Genomic DNA, 24,151 nt, shown 5'->3' with positions numbered 1-24,151 from the left:
GCTTATCATTTCCTTAGGTTAAATTGCATAGTTTTAAATTATATGTATGTATTCCTAAAAAGTGTTTGCAAAGATATATACACATAGTTATAGATATATAGATACAGATATACAGGCTGTATGTTATCTTTTGGAATTTTTTAGCTTAAAATTTCTGAGTTTCATGTATATCATATCCTGCTGTAATTTATTTATTTGAACTGCTGTACAATATTCCTTTATGTGAACATACACAGTTCATGGTGCTGGCCCTGATATCAGTTCCGCTACATTAAACCCAGCACATTTGGGGTTAAAACCAAAAGCACTCATCTCCTTTCCCTGCTCCTCTAAGTTACTTTCACATGTAGATATCGGTTGTTTTAACGTTTGTATCCCTGAATTCCACAAGGCGACTGGAAGTAACAAATTGTTAAAGCCCAGTTGGCTTTGTGCTGGGGCTCACACTGAAGTTTGGTCCTTTGAAGTCTTGTTACAGGGAAACTGATATCCAGAGATTATCAAGAAGCTAAAGCTTCCCCAACTCCTTGGCTTCCTGGCGCCAAAATCCACTATTCATCACGGAGGCAGACAACCGAGGACACCTGCAGCTTCCCCTATCTCAGCCAAACACAGGCTGGTGGGAGGACGCTGAACTGCAAAGCCACAGCTCCCCCTCCCCTATCTAAAACCTTATAAACTTTGTAATCGTTAATTGGCGGCAATTTCCTTCCTCTCCTCAGGGCCCAATTTCAGGTGGCACAGGAAGATTGATCAATGGAGCCCTGAACCTCCTGCCATAGATAAAGATAACATCTGAGTCGAGGCCAGAAGGTCTGCTCGGACTCTTGCACATTTGCTCCCCCGGATGCCTGTGGTCATGACCATCATGGCTTCTCTCCTTTGATCTCCCCTTTAAAAACCCTTGCTTGTAACTTTTTGGGGAGTCCGGGATTATAGCGTGAGCTGCCCATTCTCCTTGCTCAGTGCTTTGCAATAAAAATTCCTACTTTCTTCCACTACAGCCGGTGTCAGAGATTGGCTTGCTGCACGATGGGTGAGCGAACTCACTTCAGGTTCGATGTCATTCATTCATCCATTCTCCTCTTGATGGATACTGTGTTCTTTCCATGTTTTTGCTCTTATGAACGGTGTTACTATGGAAGTTGTTACATATGTCTCTGAATGTAAATGTATGAGTTTCTCTTGAGAATGGAATTGTTGAGTCATAGGGAATGTGTATGTACAATTTTATGAGATAATGCCAAATGTGTTCCAAAGTAGTTATACCAATTTAAATTCTCACTTGCAATCTATAAGTAACGCTGAGAATCTGTATTCTCTCCAACATGTGGTATTGTTATAAATTTTTATTTGAATTTTCACCGATTCAAATGGAAAAAAAATTACATATCACTTTGATCTTGATTTGCATTTTATTCAACAGAACACATATTTTTAAATTTATTAGGAAGTTTTTTTTATCATCTGTCAAATGCCTGTTCTTTATTTCCCCTCATTTTTCTATTGGGTTGTTTCTGGTTTCCTTAGCAATTTGTAGAAGATTTTTACATATTCCTAATATTTATTGTTTGTCATTTGTGTGATGACAAATACATTCCCAGTTTGTAACTTGACTTTTCACTTTCTTCAAGTTATCTCTTAAAGGTAATTTTCAAAAGTACAGAAAAGTTAAAAGAACAGTACAATGAACACCAGTTGTTCACCATTGTTCACCCTAGATTCATCAATTGTTAACATTTTGCCACATTTACTGTGTTAACATATGTTTATGTGAATATTATTTTGCTAAACCACCTGAAAGAAAATTGTTGACATCATGATACTTTATCCTTAACTGCTTCACCATGTATCTCTTAAGAATAAGGACATTGTCCTATATAACCACAATACTATTATACTTTTAGAATAAAAAATATTTCTATAATATATAATATAGTGGCAATATTCTGATATCCCCAATTGTCCCCAAGTTGTCTTGTAGAGCTTTTAAATTGGATAATCAAAGTTCACAAATTTATTTTCGTTTTTATGTCATTTTTAATCTCAAATAGTTCTGCCTTTTTTTCTAGTTGCTTGTTTTTTACATTTGTTTGATTCTCATGGCATTAAATTTTTGAGAATCTAGTCTATTATCTTTTAAAAACCTCCTCCATTCTGAATTTTTATAATAATTTCCTCATGATTAGAATTAGTTCAAACATGTTTGGCATAAAAGCTTTATAGGGAATGTTACTACCTTACTGTGTCACATCAGAGCCTATCAAGTCTGGTTGTCTCACTGTTGGTGATACTAAATTTGATTACTTAGTTAAAGCAGTGTTGACCAGATGACTGTTGTAGAGATAGAGTTTGTTCTTTGCATTTACAGTCATGCATCACTTAATGACGAGGATACGTCCCAAGAAATGTGTCGTTAGGTGATTTCTTCACTGTGAGAACATTATAGAGTGTACTTACACAAGCCTAGATGGTATAGCCTACTACACACCTATGCTCTATGGTATAGCCTGTTGCTCCTAGGCTACAAACCTGTATAGTGTGCTACTGTACTGAATACTGTAGGTAATTATAAAACAATGGTATTTGTGTACTGAAACATATCTAAACATAGAAAAGATATAGTAAAAATACAGTATAAAAGATAATGGTACACCTGTATAGGGCGCTTAACCATGAATGGAGGCTGCAGGACTGGAAGTTGCTCTGGTGAGTCAGTGAGTGATGGTGAGTGGATGTGAGGTCCTAGGACATGACTGTACACTACTGTAGACTTTATAAACACTGTACACTTAGGCTACGCTATATTTATAAAAAAATATTTTTCTTTCTTCAATAATTAACCTCAGCTTACTGTAATTTTATTTTATAAACTTTGTAAATTTCTTTAACTTTTTGACTCTTGTAATAACTTAGCTTAAAACACAAACACATTGTACAGCTGTACAAAATTTTTTTTCTTTATATCCTTATTCTATAAGCTTTTTTCTATTTTTAAATTTTTTAACTTATTTTTCTACTTTTTAAACTTTTTTGTTAAAAACTAAGACACAAACACACACAGTAGCCTAGGCCTACACAGGGTCAGGATCCTCAATATCACTGTCTTCCACCTCCACATCTTGTCCCACTGGAAGGTCTTCAGGGGCAATAACATGCATGGAGCTGTCATTTCCTATGATAACAATGCCTTCTTCCGGAATACCTCCTGAAGCACCTGCCTGAGGCTCTTCTTGAGGAGGTGTCACTCTTTTCAGAAATATGTCCATGGTGGTTTGCTTGGTTTGTTTCTTTTTTTCATCATAGATTTGCTTGTAAGCAGATAATGCGCCATGAACATTCCTCTCTATTAAGGAAAACGTTTCAGTATTGGGTTCCATGTTTCCAAACTTTTTAAGGAGGTTGTTGAGGTCTGCCAAAGCTTCTGCTACACCCTTCACTGTGAATTTTCTTGGGGGGTTCTTCTTTTACTTCTTCAGTTTCCTTTTCTCTTGCCTTTTCCTCAGCTATGCATTCCTATTCCAGCTCCAACAACTCCTCGTTAGTGCCTTAGGAACCACATCCAGGAGCTCCTCAATGTTGTCCTCATCCATACCCAGGTTAAAGTTGCTTGCCATCTCAACCTCAGACTTGTTGATTTTTGCAACCTCTTCATCCTTGGCAAATCCTTTGAAGTCATGGATGAACCTCTTGAGTGTTTCTTCCAGATGCCATTCATACACTCCTTGGTGACATCACCCCAAGCCCAAGCAAGGTTCTTGATGCAGTCATACATGTTGTAATCCTTCCAGAATTACATCGGTATCTTCTCAGTATCTTCCTCAGTTGCAGCAGTAGCCTGGGCAAAGGTCTTCCTCAGGTTGTAGGACTTAAAAGCTGCTATATCTCTTTCATCCGGTGGTTGTATCAAAGAGGTGGTGTTTAGAAGGGAGAAACACCGCTTTGATATTGGGATGAAGATAACCAATAAAAGGAGGATGTCCAGGAGCATTATCAACAATAAGCAAAATCTTGAAAGGTACGTTATTCTCCAAACAGTACTTCTCCATTTCCCTGGCGTAGCAATTCTGGAGGGCATCTTGGAAAAGGAGCTGGGTCATCCATGACTTCTTACTGCTCCTGTAGTACACTGGCAGTGTGTGCTTACTGATATGCTTGTAGGCCCTGGGGTTCTCATTGTGTCAGATCACAAAGGGTCTCAATTTGTAGCCTGCAACATTGCACCCAAGCAAGAATTTCATCCTATCCTTAAAAGCCTTGAAACCTGGCACTGACTTGGCCTCCTTATGGATTAAAGTCCTTTCAGGCATCCGTTTCCAGAATAAGGAGTTTTAATCAATATTGAATATGGCAATATGGCAATATGAATACTCTGGCAAGTAATTTTCCTCCACAATCAGCTTATCTAGAGTTTCCAAAAATTCTTCAGCTGCCTTCACATTAGCACTCACAGACTCACCGCTCGCTTTCACATTATGTAATCAATAACGATTCTTGAATCATTTAAACCACCTAGGGCTAGCAGTAAATTCAACATTGTAATTGGGTCCAGCCTTTTCTTTCAACATTGCAAGCAAATTTTTTGCTTTGGTTGTGATCATCATGGTTTAAGAGGGATACACTTCTGTCTCTGGTCTTCAATCCAAGTCATTAGAAGTTTCCCCAGCTCTGATATAGGTCTTCCTCGAATTTTTGTTAGTCTCTTTGCTTTTACTGAAGTAGATCCTTTAACAGCTTCTGGCACATTGTTCTTCTTCAAGATCATAGCTATGGTGGAATGGGACATGCCTGACCGGCGAGCGATAACCATCACTGATTTTCCACCTTCGTAGTCCTTAATCACTTCTAATTTCATTTCAGCTTAATCACTTGATGTGGCCTCTTACTGGCCACATTAGCAGTGGATTTTGTACACTTACGGGCCATGATAAACAAAGCAACACAAGATTAAATCAAGCACAAGAGAAAATGATGCAATCAAGAGATGTGGTAAACGTGAGGTGCGTGAGGCTGCTGCTGCTGTAACATGGCCTACAGTTTTACAGTAAACTATTTTTTTATAAGTAGAAAAACTACACTCAAAAATAACAATAAAAAGTATAGTATAGAAAATATATCCCAGTAACATAGCCATTTATTATCAAGTATCATGTACTGTACATAATTATATGTGCTATACTTTCATCCGACTGGCAACACAGTAGGTTTGTTTATACCAGCATCACCACAAACACGTGAGTAATGCATTGCACTATGATGTTACGATGTCACTAGGCAATAGGAATTTTTTAACTCCATTAAAATATTATGGGACCACCATTATATATGCGGTCTGTCGTTGACTGAAACATCCTTGTATGGCACATGATGGTAGTAAGTAACCTGTGGGGTGGTACTTTAGTACCAAATAACCCCAATGGTTTTGACATCAATCAGTTCTTACGATTATTACATTAGATGTTGCAAATTGGTGATTTCCTAATTATATTAGTCTTTCCAAAGTTATTAGCTAATAACTTCTGTTAAAAAAAGCTTCACCCAACCACATTTTAGAAAATATATCATTATGAACTCATTTATTTTCTTTAACATTTAATGTGATATGATCAATTACTGTCAATATTTTTTAAGACGTTGTTTTTTAGAGCAGTTTTAAGTTTACAGCAAAACTGAGGAAGTTACAGCGATTTCTCATATACCTCTTGCCCCTACACATGCATATCTTCTCCTTTTATCAGAGTGGTACATTTTTTACCAAGGATGAACCTATAGACACATCATAATCATCCAAAATCTGTAGTTCACTTTAGAGTTTACTCTTGGTGGTGAACATTCTATGGGATTGGACAAAAGTATCACATATCTATCATTATAATCATTATAATTCATTACCCTCTGTGCTCTGCCTATTCGTCTCTCCCTCCCCTACCCCTGGCAACCACTGATGTTTTTATTATCTCCATAGTTTTGCCTTTTCCAGAATGTCATATACTTAGAATCATATAGTATATAGCCTTTTCATTTTGGCTTCTTTTACTCAGTAATATTCATTTAAGGTTCTTCTCTGTCTTTCCATGGCTGGATAGCTTCTTTCTTTGTAGTGATGAATAAGATTCCATTGTCTGGCTGTACCACAGCTTTTTTATCCATTCACCTACTGAAGTATCTCTTGGTTGCTTCCAAGTTGTGGCAATTATGCATAAAGCTGATATAAGCATCCACATCCGGGTTTTTGTGTGGACGTAAGTTTTCAGCTCCTTTGGTTAGTAAATACCAAGGAGCACAATTGCTGGATCATATAGTAAATTATGTTTGGTTTTGTAAGAAACTGCCAAATTGTTTTCCAAAGTGGCTGTACCATTTTGCATTCTCAGCAGCAATGTATGAGAGTTCCTGCTGCTCCATATCCTCACCAGCATTCGGTGTTGTCGGTGTTCCATATTTTGGCCATTCTAATCGGCGCATAGTGGTATCTCATTGTTGTTTTAATTTGCGTTTCGTGGATGACATGATGTGGAACATCTTTTCATATGTTTATTTGCCATCTGTTTATCTTCTCTGGTGTGGTGTCTGTTAAAGTCTTTGGCTCATTTTTTACTTGAGTTGTTTATTTTCTTATTGTTGAGTTTTAAGAATTCTTTGTATATTTTGGATAACAGTCCTTTATCAGATATGTCTTTTGCAAATATTTTTTTCCCAGTCTGTGGCTTGTTTTCCTATTCTCTTGGTATTGTCTTTTGTAGAACAGAAGTTTTTAATTTTAATAAAGTCCTGCTTATCAATTATTTTTTTCATGGATTTTATCTTTGGTATTGTATCTAAAAAGACATCACCATACCCAGGGTCATCTAGGTTGTCTCCTATGTTATCTTCTGGGAGTTTTATAATCTTGTGTTTTACATTTAGGTGTATGAGCCATTTTGAGTTAATCTGTGTGAAGGGTGTAAGGACTATGTCTAAAGTAAATTCATTTTTTTGCATGTGGATGTCCACTTGTTCCAGCACCCTTTGTTGAAGAGACCGTCTTTGCTCCACTGTATTGCCTTTGCTCCCTTTGTCAAAGATCAGTTAATTATATGTATGTGGGTCTATTTCTGGGCTCTCTATTCTGTTCCTGTGATCTATTTGTCTTTTCTTTCACCAATACCACACTGTCATGATTACTGTAAGTAAGTCTTGAAGTCAGGTAGCATCAGTCCTCCAACTTTGTTCTCCTCCTTCAATATTGTTTTGGCTATTTGGGGTCATTTGCCTCTCCATATAAGCTTTAGAATCAGTTTGTTGATATCTATAAAATAACTTGCTGAAATTTTGATTGGGATTGCATTGATTCTATAGCTCAAGTTGGGGAGAACTAACATCTTGACAATACTAACTCTTTCTACCCATGAACATGAAATATCTCTCCATTTATTTAGTTCATTTTTGGTGGTGTTAATGTAAATAATATTGTTTTTAATTTCAAATTCCACTTGTTCATTGTTGGTATATAGGAAAGCAATTGACTTTTGTGTATTAACCTTATATTCTGCAACCTTGTTATAATCACTTATTGATTCCAACAGGTATTTTGTTGATTCTTTCAGATTTCTACATATGATTATGTCATCTGCAAAGACAGTTTTGTCTCTTCCTTACCAATCTGTATACCTTTTATTTCCTTTTCTTGCCTTATTGCATTAGCAAGGGCTTTCAGTATGATAATGAAAAGGAGTGGTGAGAGGGGACATTCTTGCCTTGTACTTGATCTTAGTGGGAAAGCATCAAGTGTCCCACCATTAAGTATGACACTAGCTGTAGGTGTTTTGAAGATATTTTTTATCAAGTTGAGGAAGTTCCCCTCTATTTATATACTACTGAGAGTTTTTATCTTGAATGGATGTTGGATTTTTTTCAAGTGTTTTTTTCTGCCTCTGTTGATTGTGATTTTTCTTTTTCAGTCTGTTGATAGGATTAATAGCATTAATTGATTTTCAGATGTTGAACCAGCCTTTCATACCTGGAATAAATCCTACTTGCTTGTCTTGTATAATTCTTTTTATACTCTTTTGGATTTGTGTTGCTAATATTTTGTTGAGTTGCAACAAAACAATACTTTGTTTAGTTGAGTTGCTCATATTTTTTTTACATCTATGTTCATGAGAGATATTTGTCTATAGTATTCTTTTTGTTTAATGTCTTTGTCTAGTTTTCGTATTAGGGTAATGCTGGGCACATAGAGTGAGTTAGCAAGTATACCCTCTGCTTAATCCTCTGAAAGAGATTTTAGAGAATAGGTATAGTCTCTTCCTTAAATGTTTGGTAGAATTCACCAGTGAACCTGGTTCTTCCTGTTTTGGAACGTTATTAATTATTGATTCAAATATCTTTAATAGATATAGGCCTATTCAGATTGTTTAGTTCTTGTGTGAATTTTGGCATATTGTATCTTTTAAGGAATTGGTCCATTTCATCGAGGTTATCAAATGTGTAGGCATAGAGTTGTTGTTAGTATTCCTTTATTATCCTTTTAAAGTCCATGGAATCTTAAGTGATGTCCCCTCTTTCATTTCTGATATTGGTAATTTGTGTCCTCTCTTTTTTTCTTAGTTAGCCTGCCAAGTGTCTTATTGTTTTTATTGGTCTTTTCAAAGAACCGGCTTTTGGTTTTCTTGATTTTCTCTATTGATTTTCTGTTTTCAATTTCATTGATTTATGCTCTAATTCTTTGTTGTTTTTTTTTCTTCTGCTTACTTTGGATTTAATTTGCTATTCTTTTTCTGGTTTTCTAAGGTGGAAACTTAGATAATTGATTTTAGATCTTTCCTCTTTTCTAATGAATGGATACAATGCTATAAATTTCCCTCTAAGGACTGCCTTTGCTGCATCTCATAAATTTTGTTTTCATTTTCATTTAGTTCAAATAATTTTAAATTTCTCTTGAGATTTATTCTTCGAGTCATGTTTTATTTAGAAGTGTGTTGTTTAATCTCCATGTATTTTAGGATTTTCCAGCTGTCTCTCTGTTAATTATTTCTCACTTAACTTTATTGTGGTCTAAGAGCAGACTTTGTATGATTTCAGTTCTTTTGAGTATGTTAAGGTGTGTTTTATGGCCCCAAATGTGGTTTGTCTTGGTGAATGTTTCATGTGAGCTTGAGAAAAATGTGAATTCTGCTGTTATTGGATGAAGTAGTCTATAGATGTCAATCATATCCAGTTGATTGATGGTGTTGTTGAGTTCATCAGTGTCCTTACTGATTGTCTGCCTGCTGGATCTGTCCATTTCTAAGAGAGGAGTGTTAAAGTCTCCAGCTCTGATAGTGGATTCATCTCTTTCTCCTTGTAGTTTTATCAGTTTTGCCTATGTAGTTTGATGCTCTGTTGTTAGGTCAGCATACTTTTCAATTTTCAAATTGTTCCAAATTAGGTTAGCAGAAGCCCATTCAAATCACCATCTTTGTTTATTGACATGACTCCATTAGACTGAGCATTTCTTTGCTTTTGGGCTATAAAGAAATCCATTGCTTACCATACACTTCCCTGCCCAAGACCTATAATCACCTGTTTCTCCAAAAATCCCTGGTTCCTTTTCATGGAGAATGCTATTTAGAAATGAAGATCTGGGTAGTAATGGTGCACTTTGCTACTTGAGGGTGAATTGCTCATACAATTGTGGACTGTTTTTTCCATTAATCTATCTACTCATGCACTGGTACCATGCTCTTTGATTATGTAGACTTACGTTATATTTTAATATCCAGTACAGCAATCTTTATAATTGCTTTACTCAGGCAGAATTTTAACTACATATCTTAATTTTCTTTTTCCCCTGAGGAAGATTTGCCCTAAGCTAACATCTGTTGCCAATCCTCCTCTTTTTTTTTTTTTTTGGCTTGAGGAGGATTAGCCCTGAGCTAACATCTATGCCAATCTTCCTCCATTTTTTTTGTATGTGGGACACTGCCACAGCATGAGTGGTAAGTGGAGTAGGTCTGCGCCTGGGATGCAAACCCACAAACCCAGCCTGCTGAAGCAGAGCATGCAGAACTTTAACCACTTAGTCCCAGGGCCAGCCCCAACATATCTTAATTTTAACATAGTTGAATATATAGGTAGTATATAGTTAGTGTTTGGTGAAAGCATTATGCACCATCTTGTTGAATTTACTCATTGTCATGTGATTTATTTTAGCCAAGTGGGAGCATTTGTCACTCCAGGCAGAATATTTAAGAGGCAGCATGAAATTAAATTAAACATGTTTTCTTTTTCTTGCCCTTATAATCATGAAAGTTTTTTTTTAAATGAAGCTTTGCTCAGCCTGGGTCCGTGAGTAATGAGCACAGCTCTTTTGCTACAATGGACATATAGTGCGTTATTTAAAGCCTAATTTACCCTGACTGAAAAATCTTATTTTTATTGTTGTGGGTGGTTGTACTGTTTGCAAAGAAATCCTTTTCTTTTCCAAGGTTTAATAGATCATTACCTCTGTATTTTACTAAGGGCTTTAAAGTTTAATTTGGACATTTAAGTCCTTCATCTATGTGGAGTTGATTTTTCTTAATGGTGTATAGTAGGAGTGCAATTTTATTTTTTATCACATGTGGATAAACTTTTTTTTCCCCCAAAGCCCCAGTAGATAGCTGTATGTCATAGTTGCACATCCTTCTAGTTGCTGTATGTGGGACGCGGCCTCAGCATGGCCGGAGAAGCGGTGCGTCAGTGCGCGCCTGGGATCCGAACCGGGCCACCAGTGGCGGAGCACGTGCACTTAACTGCTAAGCCACGGGGCCGGCCCTGGATAAACTTTTTTAGGTCCATCTATTGAGTAGACACTCCTTTACAATCTGATCTAGCACAAGACCTCTGTGATACACTGAAGTTCCATACAAATGAGTTTTATTTCTGGACTTTCTGTTCGACTCCACTGGTGAACGTGTCTATCCCCATGCCAGTGATACACTTAATTAATATAGGATTATAATAGCTAATGATATGTTGGAGCAAGCCTCATCTTCCTTTTTATCAGAAATGTCTTTTTCTATAAATATTATAATCAGGTTATTAAATTCTATGAAAATCCCTTAAAGAATTTATTTGAAATTGCTGTTGGGATGTGGAGGGAATTCCATTGAATCTGGAGATCAAACTAAAAAACAACTGTTATTTTTATAAAATCGTCTTCCTGTCCATGAATATAGCATATTTTTCTATTTGTTTAGGTCTCATTTAACATCACTTAATAATTTCATAATTATTTCCTGTAAATGTTTTGCATATGTATTTTTATTCTTAGATATGTGAGATTCTATGATAATAGGGTAAGTAGTACACATTTTTGAATATACATTTTTTAAAATATATTTTTGAGTTCCTTGTTTTTCATATATAGTAATGTGATTAGTTTGTGTAAATTAGTCTTATATCAAACTGCTAAACTCACCTATTATTTCTAAGTTGTCTGAAGATTTTTTTTTCTGTAAATTATTATATCATCTCTAAATAATTAGTTTTATTTCTTCCTCTCTAAGTCTTTTGTCACTAATATCTCTTACCTGCTGTATTTTGCTGACTACAACCTAGGACACAATATCGAATTGAAGTAGTAGTAGTAAGCACCCTTGTCTTCTTTCTGGTTTTAAAGAAATGTTTCTAAAATTGGCCCACTTAGATTAATTGTTGTCTAGGTTTTTTTAATGGATATTCTTTTTTAAAAAAATATTTGATGAGGTCACATTGGCTTATAACATTGTATAAATTTCAGGTGTACATTATTATATTTGTTTCTGTATAGACTGCATCCTGTTCACCACCAACACTCTAGTTTTTATCCGTCACCATACATACATGCCCCTTTACCCCTTTTGCCCTCCCCACACCTTCTTCCCATCTGGTAACCCCTAATCTGTTCTCCTTATCTATATGTTTGTTTACCTTCCACATATTAGTGAAATCATATGGTATTTGACTTTCTCTATCTGACATATTTCACTCAGCATAATACCCTCAAGGTCCATCCATGTAGTCACAAATGGCACAATTTTGTCTTTCTTATGGCTGAGTAGTATTCCATTGTATATGTATACCACATCTTCTTTATCCATTCATCTGTTGATGGGCACTTGGGTTGCTTCCACGTCTTGGCTATTATCAATAATGCTGCAATGAACATAGGGGTGCATAGATATTTTTGAATTATTTATTTCATGTTCTTTGGATAAATACCTAGTAGTAGAATAGCTGGATCATATGATATTTCTATTTTTATTTTTTTGAGAAATCTCCATACTGTTTTCCATAGTGGCTGCACCAGTTTGCATTCTCACCACCAATGGATGAGAGTTCCCTCTTCTCCACATCCTCTCCAACACTTCTTATTTCTTGTCTTTTAAATTATAGCCATTCTGATGGGTGTAAGGTGATATCTCATTGTAGTTTTGATTTGCATTTCCTTAATAATTAGTGATGTTGAAGATCTTTTCATGTGCCAGTTGGCCATGTGTTTATCTTCTTTGGAAAAATGTCTGTTCGTATCCTTTACCCATTTTTTTGATCCGGTTATTTGTTTTTTTGTTGTTGAGTTGTATGAGTTCTTTCTATATTTTGGAAATTAACACCTTGTCTGATATATGATTTGCAAATGTTTTCTCCCAGTTGGTGGGTTGTCTTTTCATTTTGTTGATGGTTTCCATTGCTGTGCAGAAGCGTTTTAGTCTGATGTAGTCCCATTTATTTTTTCTTTTGTTTCCCTTTCCTGAGTAGACATGGTATTCGAAAAGATACTGCTAAGACCAATGTCAAAGAGGGTGCTGCCTAAATTTTCTTCTAGGAGTTTTATGGTTTCAGGTCTTACATTCAAGTCTTTAATCCATTTTGAGTTAATTTTTGTGTATGGTGTAAGATAATGGTCTTTCATTCTTTTGCACGTGGCTGTGCAGTTTTCCCAGCACCATTTATTAAAGAGACTTTCCTTTCTCCATTGCATTCTTTTGGCTCCTTTGTTGAAGATTAGCTGTCCATAGATGTGTGGGCTTATTTCTGGGCTCTCAATTCTGTTCCATTGATCTGTGTGTCTGTTTTTGTGCCAGTACCATGCTGTGTTTATTACTATAGCTTTGTCGTATATTTTGAATTCAGGGAATGTGATACCTCCAGCTTTGTTCTTTCTTCTCAGGATTGCTTTGGCTATTTGGGGTCTTTTGTGGTTCCATATAAAGTTTAGAATTATTTATTCTGTTTCCATGAAGAATGTCACTGGGATTCTCATTGGGATTGCATTGAATCTGTAGATTGCTTTAGGTAATATGGACATTTTAACTATGTTTATTCTTCCAATCCATGAACGTAAAATATCTTTCCATTTCTTTATGTCGTCCTTGATTTCTTTCAATAATGTCTTATAGTTTTCAGTATATAGGTCTTTCACCTCCTTGGTTAAATTTATTCCTACGTATTTTATTCTTTTTGTTGCGACCGTAAATGGGATTCTATTCTTGATTTCTCTTTCTGCTAGTTCATTGTTGGTGCAGAGAAATGCAACTGATTTTTGTATGTTGACTTTATGCCCTGCAACTTTACTGTATTCGTTGATTATTTCTAATAGTTTTTTGGTGGACTCTTTAGGGTTTTCTATATATAGAATCATGTCATCCACAAGTAGTGACAGTTTTACTTCTTCCTTTGCTTTCTGGATCCCTTTTACTTCTTTTTCTTGCCTAATTGCTCTGGCTAAAACTTCAAGTACTATGTTGAGTAAGAATGGCGAGAGTGGGCATCCTTGTCTTATTCCTGTTCTCAGTTTTTCACCATTGAGTATGATGTTGGCTGTGGGTTTGTCATATATGGCCTTTATTATATTGAGATAATTTACTTCTTTACCCATTTTATTGAGAGTTTTTATCATAAATGGATGTTGGATCTTGTCAGATGCTTTCTTTGCATCTATTGACATGATCGTTTGATTTTTATTCTTCATTTTGTTAATGTGGTGTATCATATTGATTGATTTGCAGATGTTGAACCATCCCTGCATCCCTGGAATAAATCTCACTTGATCATGGTATATGATCTTTTTAATGTATTGTTGTATTTGATTTGCTAACATTTTGTTGAGGATTTTTGCATCTATGTTCATCAGTGATATTGGCCTGTAATCTTCCTTTTTTGTGTTGTCATTGTCTGGTTTTGGTATCAGGGTAATGTTGGCCGCATAAAATGAGTTAGGAAACATCCCATCCTCTTCAATTTTTCAGAAGAGTTCGAGAAGAAAAGGTATATTAAATCTGCTTTGAATGTTTGATAGAATTCACCAGAGACTTTTGTTTTTTGGAATGTTTTTCACTACTGTTTCAATCCCTTTGCTTGTGATTGGTCTAATCAGGTTCTCTATTTCTTCTTGATTCAGTTTTGGGGGATTTTATCATTCTAAGAATTTATTCATTTCTTCTAGGTTATCCAATTTGTTGGTATATAGCTTTTCATAGTATTATCTTATAATCCTTTGTATTCCTATGGTGCCTGTTGTAATTTTTCCTCTTTCATTTCTGATTTTATTTATTTGAGTCTTCTCTCTTTTTTTCTTAGTGAGTTTGGCTTATGGTTTGTCAATATTGTTTATCTTTTCAAAGAACCAGCTCTTAGTTTCTTTGTTCCTTTCCATTGTTTTTTTAGTCTCTATTTTGTTTATTTCTGCTCTGATTTTTATTATTTCCTTCTTTCTGCTGAAGTTGGGCTTTGTTCTTCTTTTTCTAGTTCTTTTAGGTACAGCATGAGATTATTTATTTGATATTTTTCTTATATTTTGAGGTGGGCCTATATTGCTATAAACTTACCTCTTAGTACCGCTTTTGCTGCATCCCATAGGTTTTGGTGTGTTGTGTTTTCATTTTCATTTGTCTCCAGGTACTTTTTGATTTCTCCTTTGATTTATTCGTTGATCTAATATTTGTTCAGTAGCATGTTGTTTAGTCTCCACATATTTGTGACTTTTCCAGCTTTTTTCTTGTAGTTGATTTAACTAAAAGGGACATTCCACGAAGAAGACATAACACTTATTAATATATATGCACCTAACACAGGAGCACCAAAGTATATAAAGTAACTATTAACATACCTAAAGAGAAAAATTAGCAGCAACACAATAATAGTAGAGGACCGTAACATCCTGCTTACGTCAATGGATAGATCATCCAGACAGAACATCAACAAGGAAATAGTGTCCTTATATGAAACACTAGACCTGATGGACTTAATAGATATATATAGAACATTCCATCCAGAAACAGCAGCATACATAGTCTTCTCAAGTGCACATGGAACATTCTCAAAATAGACCATATGTTGGGAAACAAAGCAAGCCTCAATAAGTTTAAGAAGATTGAAATTATATCAAGCATCTTTTCTGACCACAATGGTATGAAGATAGAAATAGATATTCTTTATCAGGTTATAGAAATTCCTTTCTATTCCAAATTTACTAAGAGTTTTTATTAAGATTTTATGTTAATTTTTATCAAATATCTTTTTCTGCATGTATTTAAGTGATATGTTTTTTCATTTCAAATCCATAAATAAATTGATTATCTAAAATTAAACCACATTTATATATCTGAGATAAGCCAACTTGAACACACAGTATGTATATATTTTTGTACATTGTTGGAATTGATTTGTTACTGTATTTTTTAGGATTTTGCATGAGAAAAAAAGAGCCTAACAACTTTTCTTACTTTTAAAATCTTTGTTTGGTTTTGGCATCATCAAGATTATCCTTGTTTTGTAAAATTAGGTCAGGAATATTACTCTTCTGCTCTCAAAAGATTTTGCTTAAGAGTGACATGAATTTGAGTGTTTGGGAATATGTTCCTGTAATGCTTTTTTTTTTATTTCTTTAATTAGTATACAACTAATAATTTGTAAGAATTTTTCCAGTTTGTCCACATTGTCATAATTGTTGACATGTTGCAGTGGGAAGAACTCTCTTATTATCATTTCAATTTCTACACTGCCCATAATTACGTCTCAGTTTTAATCATATTTTTTCTTTGTGTCCCCACTCTTCTCTTATTCAATCTGGTTAGAAGTCTGTTAATTTTGTTTGTTTGTTTTTAAAGAACTAACTTCAAGTTTTAAAAAATAATTTTACTGTTTTTCTTTTACTGTTTCATTTAATTTTTCTCTTATAATTAACTGCTTCCTTCTATTTTTTAAGATATTCTATTGTTCATTTTCTACTTTCTTAATTTGGACACTTACCTCATTTATTTTGAGCCTGTGTTCTCTTATGAGTATTGAAGTCTTTAAATTTATCATGATGCAGCACTTTTCCCTGCCTTACACAGTTTTGCTATGTGGTATTTTCATTGCCACTCATCTCTGTTTTATTTAAAATTTATGTTATGATTTTATGATTATTTAGCATTGTATTTCTAAATTTACAGTGTTGGGGATTTTATGTCATTTCATTATTAACTTCTAAATTATATTGATTTCAGAATGCACAGAGAATATGATGCCTAATCTTTGAAATTTGCTGAGCCTTGCTTTTCACATAATAAATCACCAGTTTAGAATGTATTCCACGGGTTCTAAAAAAAGATATGCTTTCTCTTTGAGTTGGGTGGAGAATTCTGTGTTTGTTCAATAGGTCAAACTTGTTGTTAGCATGTTTACAGATATTTCATATTATTGCTTTTTTGTCCACTTGCCATATCAAAAAGAGTCATGTTAAAATCTACAATCCCATTTACAATAGCGTCAAAAAGAATAAGTTTAACCTAGGAGATGAAAGATCTGTACATTGAAAACTATAAAACACTGAGGAAAGAAATTGAAGAAGATAGAACTAAAGGGAAAGATATTCTGTGTTCATGGATTAGAAGAATTAATATTGTTAAAATGTTCATACTACTCAAAGCAATCTACAGATTTAATATAATCTCTATCAAAATTGCAATGGAATTTTTCACAGAAATAGAAAAAACAATCCTAAAATTTGTGTGGAACCACAAAAGACCCCAAATAGTCAAATCTTGAGAAAGAAGTGGGATGCATCACACTACCTTATTTAATACTAAATTACAAAGCTATAGTAATCAAAACAGTGTGATACTTGCATAAAAACAGACACATAGACCAATGGAACAAAATCCAGGGTCCAGAAATAAACTCCTGTATATGGTCAACTAATATTTGACAAGGGAGACAAGAACACTCAATGGGGAAAGGATAGTCTAATTCAATAAATGGAGCTTGGAAAATTGGATATTCACAAGCAAAAGAATGAAATTGTATGCCTATTTTACACCACTCACAAAAAATTAACTAGAAATGGATTAAAGGCTTAAATGTAAGACCTAAAACCATAAAACTCCTGGCAGAAAACATAAGGAAAAAGCTCCTTGACATTGGTATAGGCAATGATATTTTGGATATGGCACCAAAAGCACAAGCAGCAAAAGCAAAAATGAACAAGTGAGACTATATCAAACTAAAATGTTTATCCACAGCAAAGGAAACAATCAACAAAATGAAAAGAAAACCTATGGAATGGGAGAAAATATTTGCAAACGATATATCTGATAGGGATCTAATATCCAAAACATATAAGGAATTCATACAGCTCAATAGCAAAAAAACCCCAAACAATCTGATTAGAAAATGGACACAGGGCCTGAACAGACATTTTTTCCAAAAAAGACATACAAATGGCCGTCAGGTATATGGAAAGGTGCTCAACATCACTAATCATCCTGGAAATGAAATCAAAACCACAATGAGAAATCATCTCACGTCTGTTAGAATGGATAATTTCAAAAAGTAAAAAAATAACAAGTGTTGGCAAGGATGTGGAGAAAGTAGAATCCTTGTACACTGTTGGTGATATTCTAAATTGGTACAGCCATTATAGAAAACAGTATGGAAGCTCCTTAAAAAATTAAAAATAGAACTACCATATGATCCAACAATCACGCTTCTGGGTAAATATCCAAAGGAAATGAAACCAGTATCTTTAAGAAATATCTGCACACCCATGTTCATTGAAACATTATTCACAATAGCCAAGATAGGGAAACAACCTAAGTGTCCGTCGACAGATAAATGAATAAAGAAAATGTGGTATACATATGTATAGTGGTGTATATATATAGTAGAATATTATTCAGCTTTAAACAAAGGAAAATTCTGCCATTTGTGACAACATGGATGAACCTAAAGGACATTATGCCAAGTGAAATAGCTAGGCATAGAATGAGAAATACTACATGATTTCACTTATATGTGGAATCTAAAAATGTTGAACTCATAGAAAGAGAGAGTAGATTGGTGGTTGTCAGGGGCTAGGGTGAGAGAAATGGGGAGATGTTGGCCAAAAGGTACAAACTTTTAATTATAACAAGAATAAGTTCTGGAGATCTAATGTATAGTATGGTGCCCATAGTTAATAATAATACATCATATGCTTGAAATTTGAAAAAAAGAAAAAACATGAAATGGAGAGGAAGTATAGAAAATATTTAGTCAAGAGCCTGGAGAACAGTAAGTCCTTGGTAAATTTCAAATATTAATAAAAGAAGTATAATAATTATTATCATTATATTCATTTCCTCTAAAATTTTGGCCTTCAATTTTCTGTCTATATCTTTTTTACCTGCTTTCATGTTTTATATGTTATCACAGGTATTCAGTGGAGTTAAAGCAATTCACAAATGAGATTTTTTTTAATTCAAATTATCCCCAAAGTTGAAAATGATATAATTAAATTTTGCAGAAATGTTTGACAAGGGAAAATGTTCACTATGCATTTTGCCTTTAAAGAATTAATATTTCGAAGTATATGCTGCAAAAAATGATGACGTTAATGCAGTGATATTTTGACTGACTTTATTTCTGAGTGGTATAACAAGTGGTTCTTAAAATATTTCCCTTCACAATCCAAAAATGTTTATTTCATTGTGTATTTCTTCTATAACCATAAATTAGTTTTAAATTAATTTTACTAACCTAATACATATTATAAAATTATTTCTAGGGACTTGTATAAATCTAGAGTTTATCAAATATATTATCGTATTTAGATCACAATGTTTTAATCTCATTAAGCAAAATTGTTTTATTATTATTAATTTTTAGACATCGATGTCTTATGTAAAGAAAATTTCTGTCCAAAAGAAAATTAGTAAGCATATCATCTACACATGCTATGGAAAAAAAAGAATTAATTGAAACTATGGAAGTTAAACACTAATTATAGTGCCTAATATATTTATTTGGGGATGAGGAGAGTGATAGCATTCAAAAGCTCTTGGGATAATTTTTACTAGAAACATACTAGAAATAACCTAAATATCCATTATTTTTGGAATGAATAAAATATTATGTATTTGTTGCATTTAAATTGTAAAACATATATATATGTGTCAGCAAAAAAATTTGTTAGGATAAAGGTGAATTTATCAATTACTCATTAGTTGTATTATATCTGTGAGAATATATTTTAGGAGCATATATACCTAGAATTTTTACCTTTCCAGTGAGTTGTAACTGTTATTGTCAATTTAGTTACCTACTCTATCTCTAATAATGCCTTTTGTTTTAAGTTGTATCTTTTTTGAAAGTAATGTAGATATGTCAAGCCTTTTGTTGTTGTTAGTATTTGGCTAATATGGCTTGCCTGTCCTTTTACTTTAAACATTTCCTTTCCCTTATGCTTTAGCTTTCATTCTTGTTAATAGCATAAACATGGATTTTTAAAGCCAGTCTGATAATCTATTTTAACTAGCCCATCTTCTTTTGTGATACATTTGGTCCTGTTTCTACTACATCACTATGTCTTACTTTTCTATATTTCCTTTAAATAGATGTGACGTTTGCCCTCAGCAAGTGCCTGCTCCCACTAGAGATTTGGTTTTTAAAATAAATATATAAATAAATGTTAGAATAATCTTATAAAAACCAACAGAATATTGTATCTTTAGGCCATATGTTTCATTTCCAAAGGAAAGTACCCAGAGCAAATGCTTATAAGGGTGTTGAGGGCAGCGAGTCAGCCATACTAGGCTAGGTATTCAGTAAACAAGGATTTATTCAGGGGATGGGTTTTAATTTGTTTCTTATGCACTGTTGTAGAAATGGGAATCCAGCTATATTTACCATGATTGTTTTCCTAGATTCTCAATATTTCAGTATACATTTGTTTCATTGAATTGTAACTGGCCTATGATGAACCACCCTCTACTGTCTATCTGAAAAAGAATTTGGGAGTGATGTCACCACGATGGCAACATAGGTCATTCCTGACTTTTCTCCCCCTCACAAGAAGAACAGCTAACAACTATTCATGAACAAGACACCACTTAGAAAATCCTAGAATATGAGGATAGGCTGAAAGCACCCCAGGCACCACAGACACCAAGACAGACTGCATTCTAAGGGTAATAGTGCTGATTGCACTGCCCCTCCCCCAGGCCAGCAAAGAGCACCACACGGAGAGATCTCCTCTGAGCCTCCAGTTTCTCCAGTGGGAAAAGAGAGCCTGGAGGAACAACCAGTTCCCCCAGCATTGTGGGTCACCTTGTGGGAACCCCTACACTGATCTCCCCCCAGGGGGATTGCAGGAGAATCTGCCAGGCTCAACCACTGGAAATCTAACTATGTGTGAGAAGGGGGGAGGGCCTTGCAACAACCAGCAGATGGATCTTGGCAGACTGAATTCGTACCTGAGGTGCCCCAGTCATAATCCCAACTAGCAGCCCTGCTCATCTGCAGAACTGAGTTGATGGCACACTCTGACCAGGGAACTCATTGGGGTGCAGATCTGCCTGATTTGTGTCATCAAATGAGGAGTTTTGCCAGCCCTAGACCCTAGTTTGCCCATGCCCAGGCAAGGAGCTGAGCCATAGCCCCACCCATTTGGGAGAGTATCTCCCGGCCTCATCTGGAGGCTGAGAGGCAAGCGGGCAGAGCTAATCACCCCCAGAGCATAGCCAGTCTTAGGTGTGAAACGTTCCCCTCCTATGCCCAGACAGAGGGATTAATTCATAGCCAAGGCTAAAGGTAGCTTCTATCCCCTCCCAACTGAAAAGCCTGCTTCAAAAAAACATTGAGAGTTGCCTAGAGTGACCCCTCCCCATCCCACCCAGGCAAGTGAGCTGAAACATAGCCCTACCCACTGTGACTCCAGGGCCCCATCTGACCAAAAGGGCTGGCAAGAAGACCTGGGAGCTGTGTAACCAACAATACTGGAGCTGAAAGACAGGAAGGAAGAGATGATAGTTTGCAGAGCAAAGCCAGTGGCCCTGTCTGGCCAGGGAACTTGGGGCATGGGTCAGCTTGAGTTAAGAAAGCAAAGAGCTTTACCAGCTTTAGAGCTGCTTCTCCTGCTGTGCCAGGGCAGGGAAACTAATTCAGCCCTACTCATTGCTGAATACAGCCTTCAGCCTGCCTGACCGGAGAACCTAACCAGAGCACACAGGAAGCTGTGTAGTTCATCCAACAGCCATACTTAAGTGACACTTGAACAGATTGCACAGGCCCTAGCTTTCCCCATCTGCAGAGCAAAACCAGTGGTTTTACCTGACCAGGGAATTCACTGCACATTCTTGCCTGATTTGGGTCCCCAAACAAGCTGTACAGGCCTTAGGTCCTGTCCTACTGCCCTGCCAGGGCGGGGAAACAAATTCATAGCCCCATCTCTGACTGAATATAGTACCTAGTCCCAACCATCTAGTAAGCCTGACCAGAGAATCCAGGAAACCACAGAGCCCATCCTACAGCCTCACTTGGGAGGGAACCAAGCCAGAAGTCCTATCCAACTGTTCTCAGCCAGTGGCATACCTCACCATCTCTGACCTCAGAGGTCAAACAGTTGCCTTGCCCCAAAATAAACCATAATAGCAGCCCCCCACTCCCCCGCCCAAGAATATTGCCAGCAGACATGCCCACAAACCCAAACTGAGCTGATTGGTAAAGATCTGTCTCTGCCAAAGCAAATATGTAAAGTTTGGAAGTGGAACCTGATAACTCAAATGTGCAGATGCCAATGTAAGAAATCAAGGATCATGAAAAACAAAGTAAATATAACACCACTAAAGGAAACTAATTAAGCTCTAATACTGATCCTAAAGAAACAGAGATCTGTGAACTGTCAGATAAAGAACTCAGAATAATCCTCTTAAAGAAGTTTGGTAAACTACAAGAACATACAGACAACTAAATGAAGTTAGGAAAACAATATGTGAACAAAACAAGAAGTTCAACAACGAAATAGAAACCATCAGAAAAAAAAAAACAAAAACAAAAACAGAAATCCTAGAGTTGAAAAATACAGTAACTGAACTAAAGAATTCAATAGAGAGTTTCAAAAGCAGACTTGACCATGTAGAAGAAAGACCACATCCTCAGTGACCTGGAGGATAGGACATTAGATATTATCCAGTCAGAGGAGCAAAAAGAAAAAAGAATGAAAAACAGTGAAGAAAGCCTCCAAGACTTATGGGACACAATGGAAAGAAACAATATTGGAATTATGGGAATTCCAGAAGGGGAAGAGAAAGAGAAAGGGAAAGTATATTTAAAGAAATAATGGCTGAAAACTTCCTGAACCTCAGGAGAGAAATGGATGTTCAGATCCATGAGCCCCAGAGGGTCCCAAATAGGTTGAACCTGAGTAGCGCTACACCAAGACACGTTATAAGTAAATTGTCAAAAGTCAAAGACAAGGAATTTTAAAAGCAGGAAAAGAACAGAGAAGTTACATACAAGGGAACCCCCATAAGATTTTTGGTGGATTTCTCAACAAACTATTCAGGCCAAAGAGAATGGGATGACATATTCAAAATATTGGAAGAAAAAAACTGCCAGTCAAGAATTCCATACCCAGTAAAGATGTCCTTCAGAAATGAAGTAGAGATAAAGACTTGCCCAAATGAACAAAAGCTGAGGGAGTTCATTACCATTAGACCTGCCTTACAAGAAGTACTAAAGGGAGTTCTTTGAATGGAAGTAAAAGGATGCTAAGTAACATCATAAAAACATAAAAGTTAACATAAAACTCACTAGTGATAGTAAATATATAGTCAAAGTTAGATTCCATAATTTGGTAACAGGGATGCATAATTCACTTACAACTCTGGTTTAAAGATTAAAAAAATGTGGAGTGACATCAGCATCCTGGTGGCATGAGTTGTTCCTTTTTTCCCTCCCCTTTGATTTACAACTAATCAGACATCCATAACAGAAAAAAAGTGCCCCTACACAGCATACCAGGACACCCAAGAGATCCATCGAATTTTGCACCTGAAAGTGGGTGAATTACACCATGGAGGAGGCTGTGGAGCAAGGGGAGTTGTGGCAGAAGTGGTGGTGGCAGAGAAAGCGGTAAGTCTGACAGTGGGCCAGCATGACTTTTCTGGCAGAGGAGGTGGAGGATGAAGTTGGAGAGCAGGGGTCTGCCTGGCCACACATTCTGTAGCTAGAGGTACCCATTGCTCTCTCTGAGGAGAGACTACTGTGAATGGGGGAAGGGAAAGGAAAGGGAAGTGGGAAGACAAAGAGAACTGAAGGAAAGTGTCTCCTGCTATCTGCCCAGAGATTCTGGCAAGAGGATAGCCCACAGACCTCTGGTACTTCCCCACCTGAGGATCCCCCTACTGGGCCGTGGGCACACCCAAAGCGCCAAGTTCTAAGTACACACCTCCCCCAACTCTGCCTCCACTCATTTTTTTTCTCCACCAGCTTTTCTGTTGTTGTTGTTATGTGTGCACTCCCAACTTCAGCAGCAAGTTAGTTCTGGTAAGAGAAATCAAAAACTTATGCTATAGCGCCACCTTCTGGGAAACAAAAGGAAGGATCCTAATTACCAACCTGTTGAACGGTTAGAATCAAAGTAAACAAAGTCTTGCCTGAATAAGAAAGGTGTTCATTACTGAAAATGCAGCAGCAGAGGCACTTTTCATCAAACACCATGAAAATCATGGTAACATGGTATCAGAAAAAGAAAATTTTCCAGCAACCAAACCCAAAAACATGGAATATTGTGATCTAACTGATAAAGAATTCAAAGTAGCTGTTATGAAGAAATTCAGTGAGCTAGAAGAAAACTCAGAAAGGCAGTATAATGATCTCAGGAATAAAATTAACGAACAGAAGGAGCACTTTACCAAAGAGATTGAAA

This window comes from Ceratotherium simum, chromosome X (genome assembly GCF_057802395.1).
Source record: "Ceratotherium simum simum isolate JZ-2026a chromosome X, ASM5780239v1, whole genome shotgun sequence".
In the NCBI taxonomy this organism is placed as follows: domain Eukaryota; kingdom Metazoa; phylum Chordata; class Mammalia; order Perissodactyla; family Rhinocerotidae; genus Ceratotherium; species Ceratotherium simum.
This window is presented reverse-complemented; position numbering follows the sequence as displayed.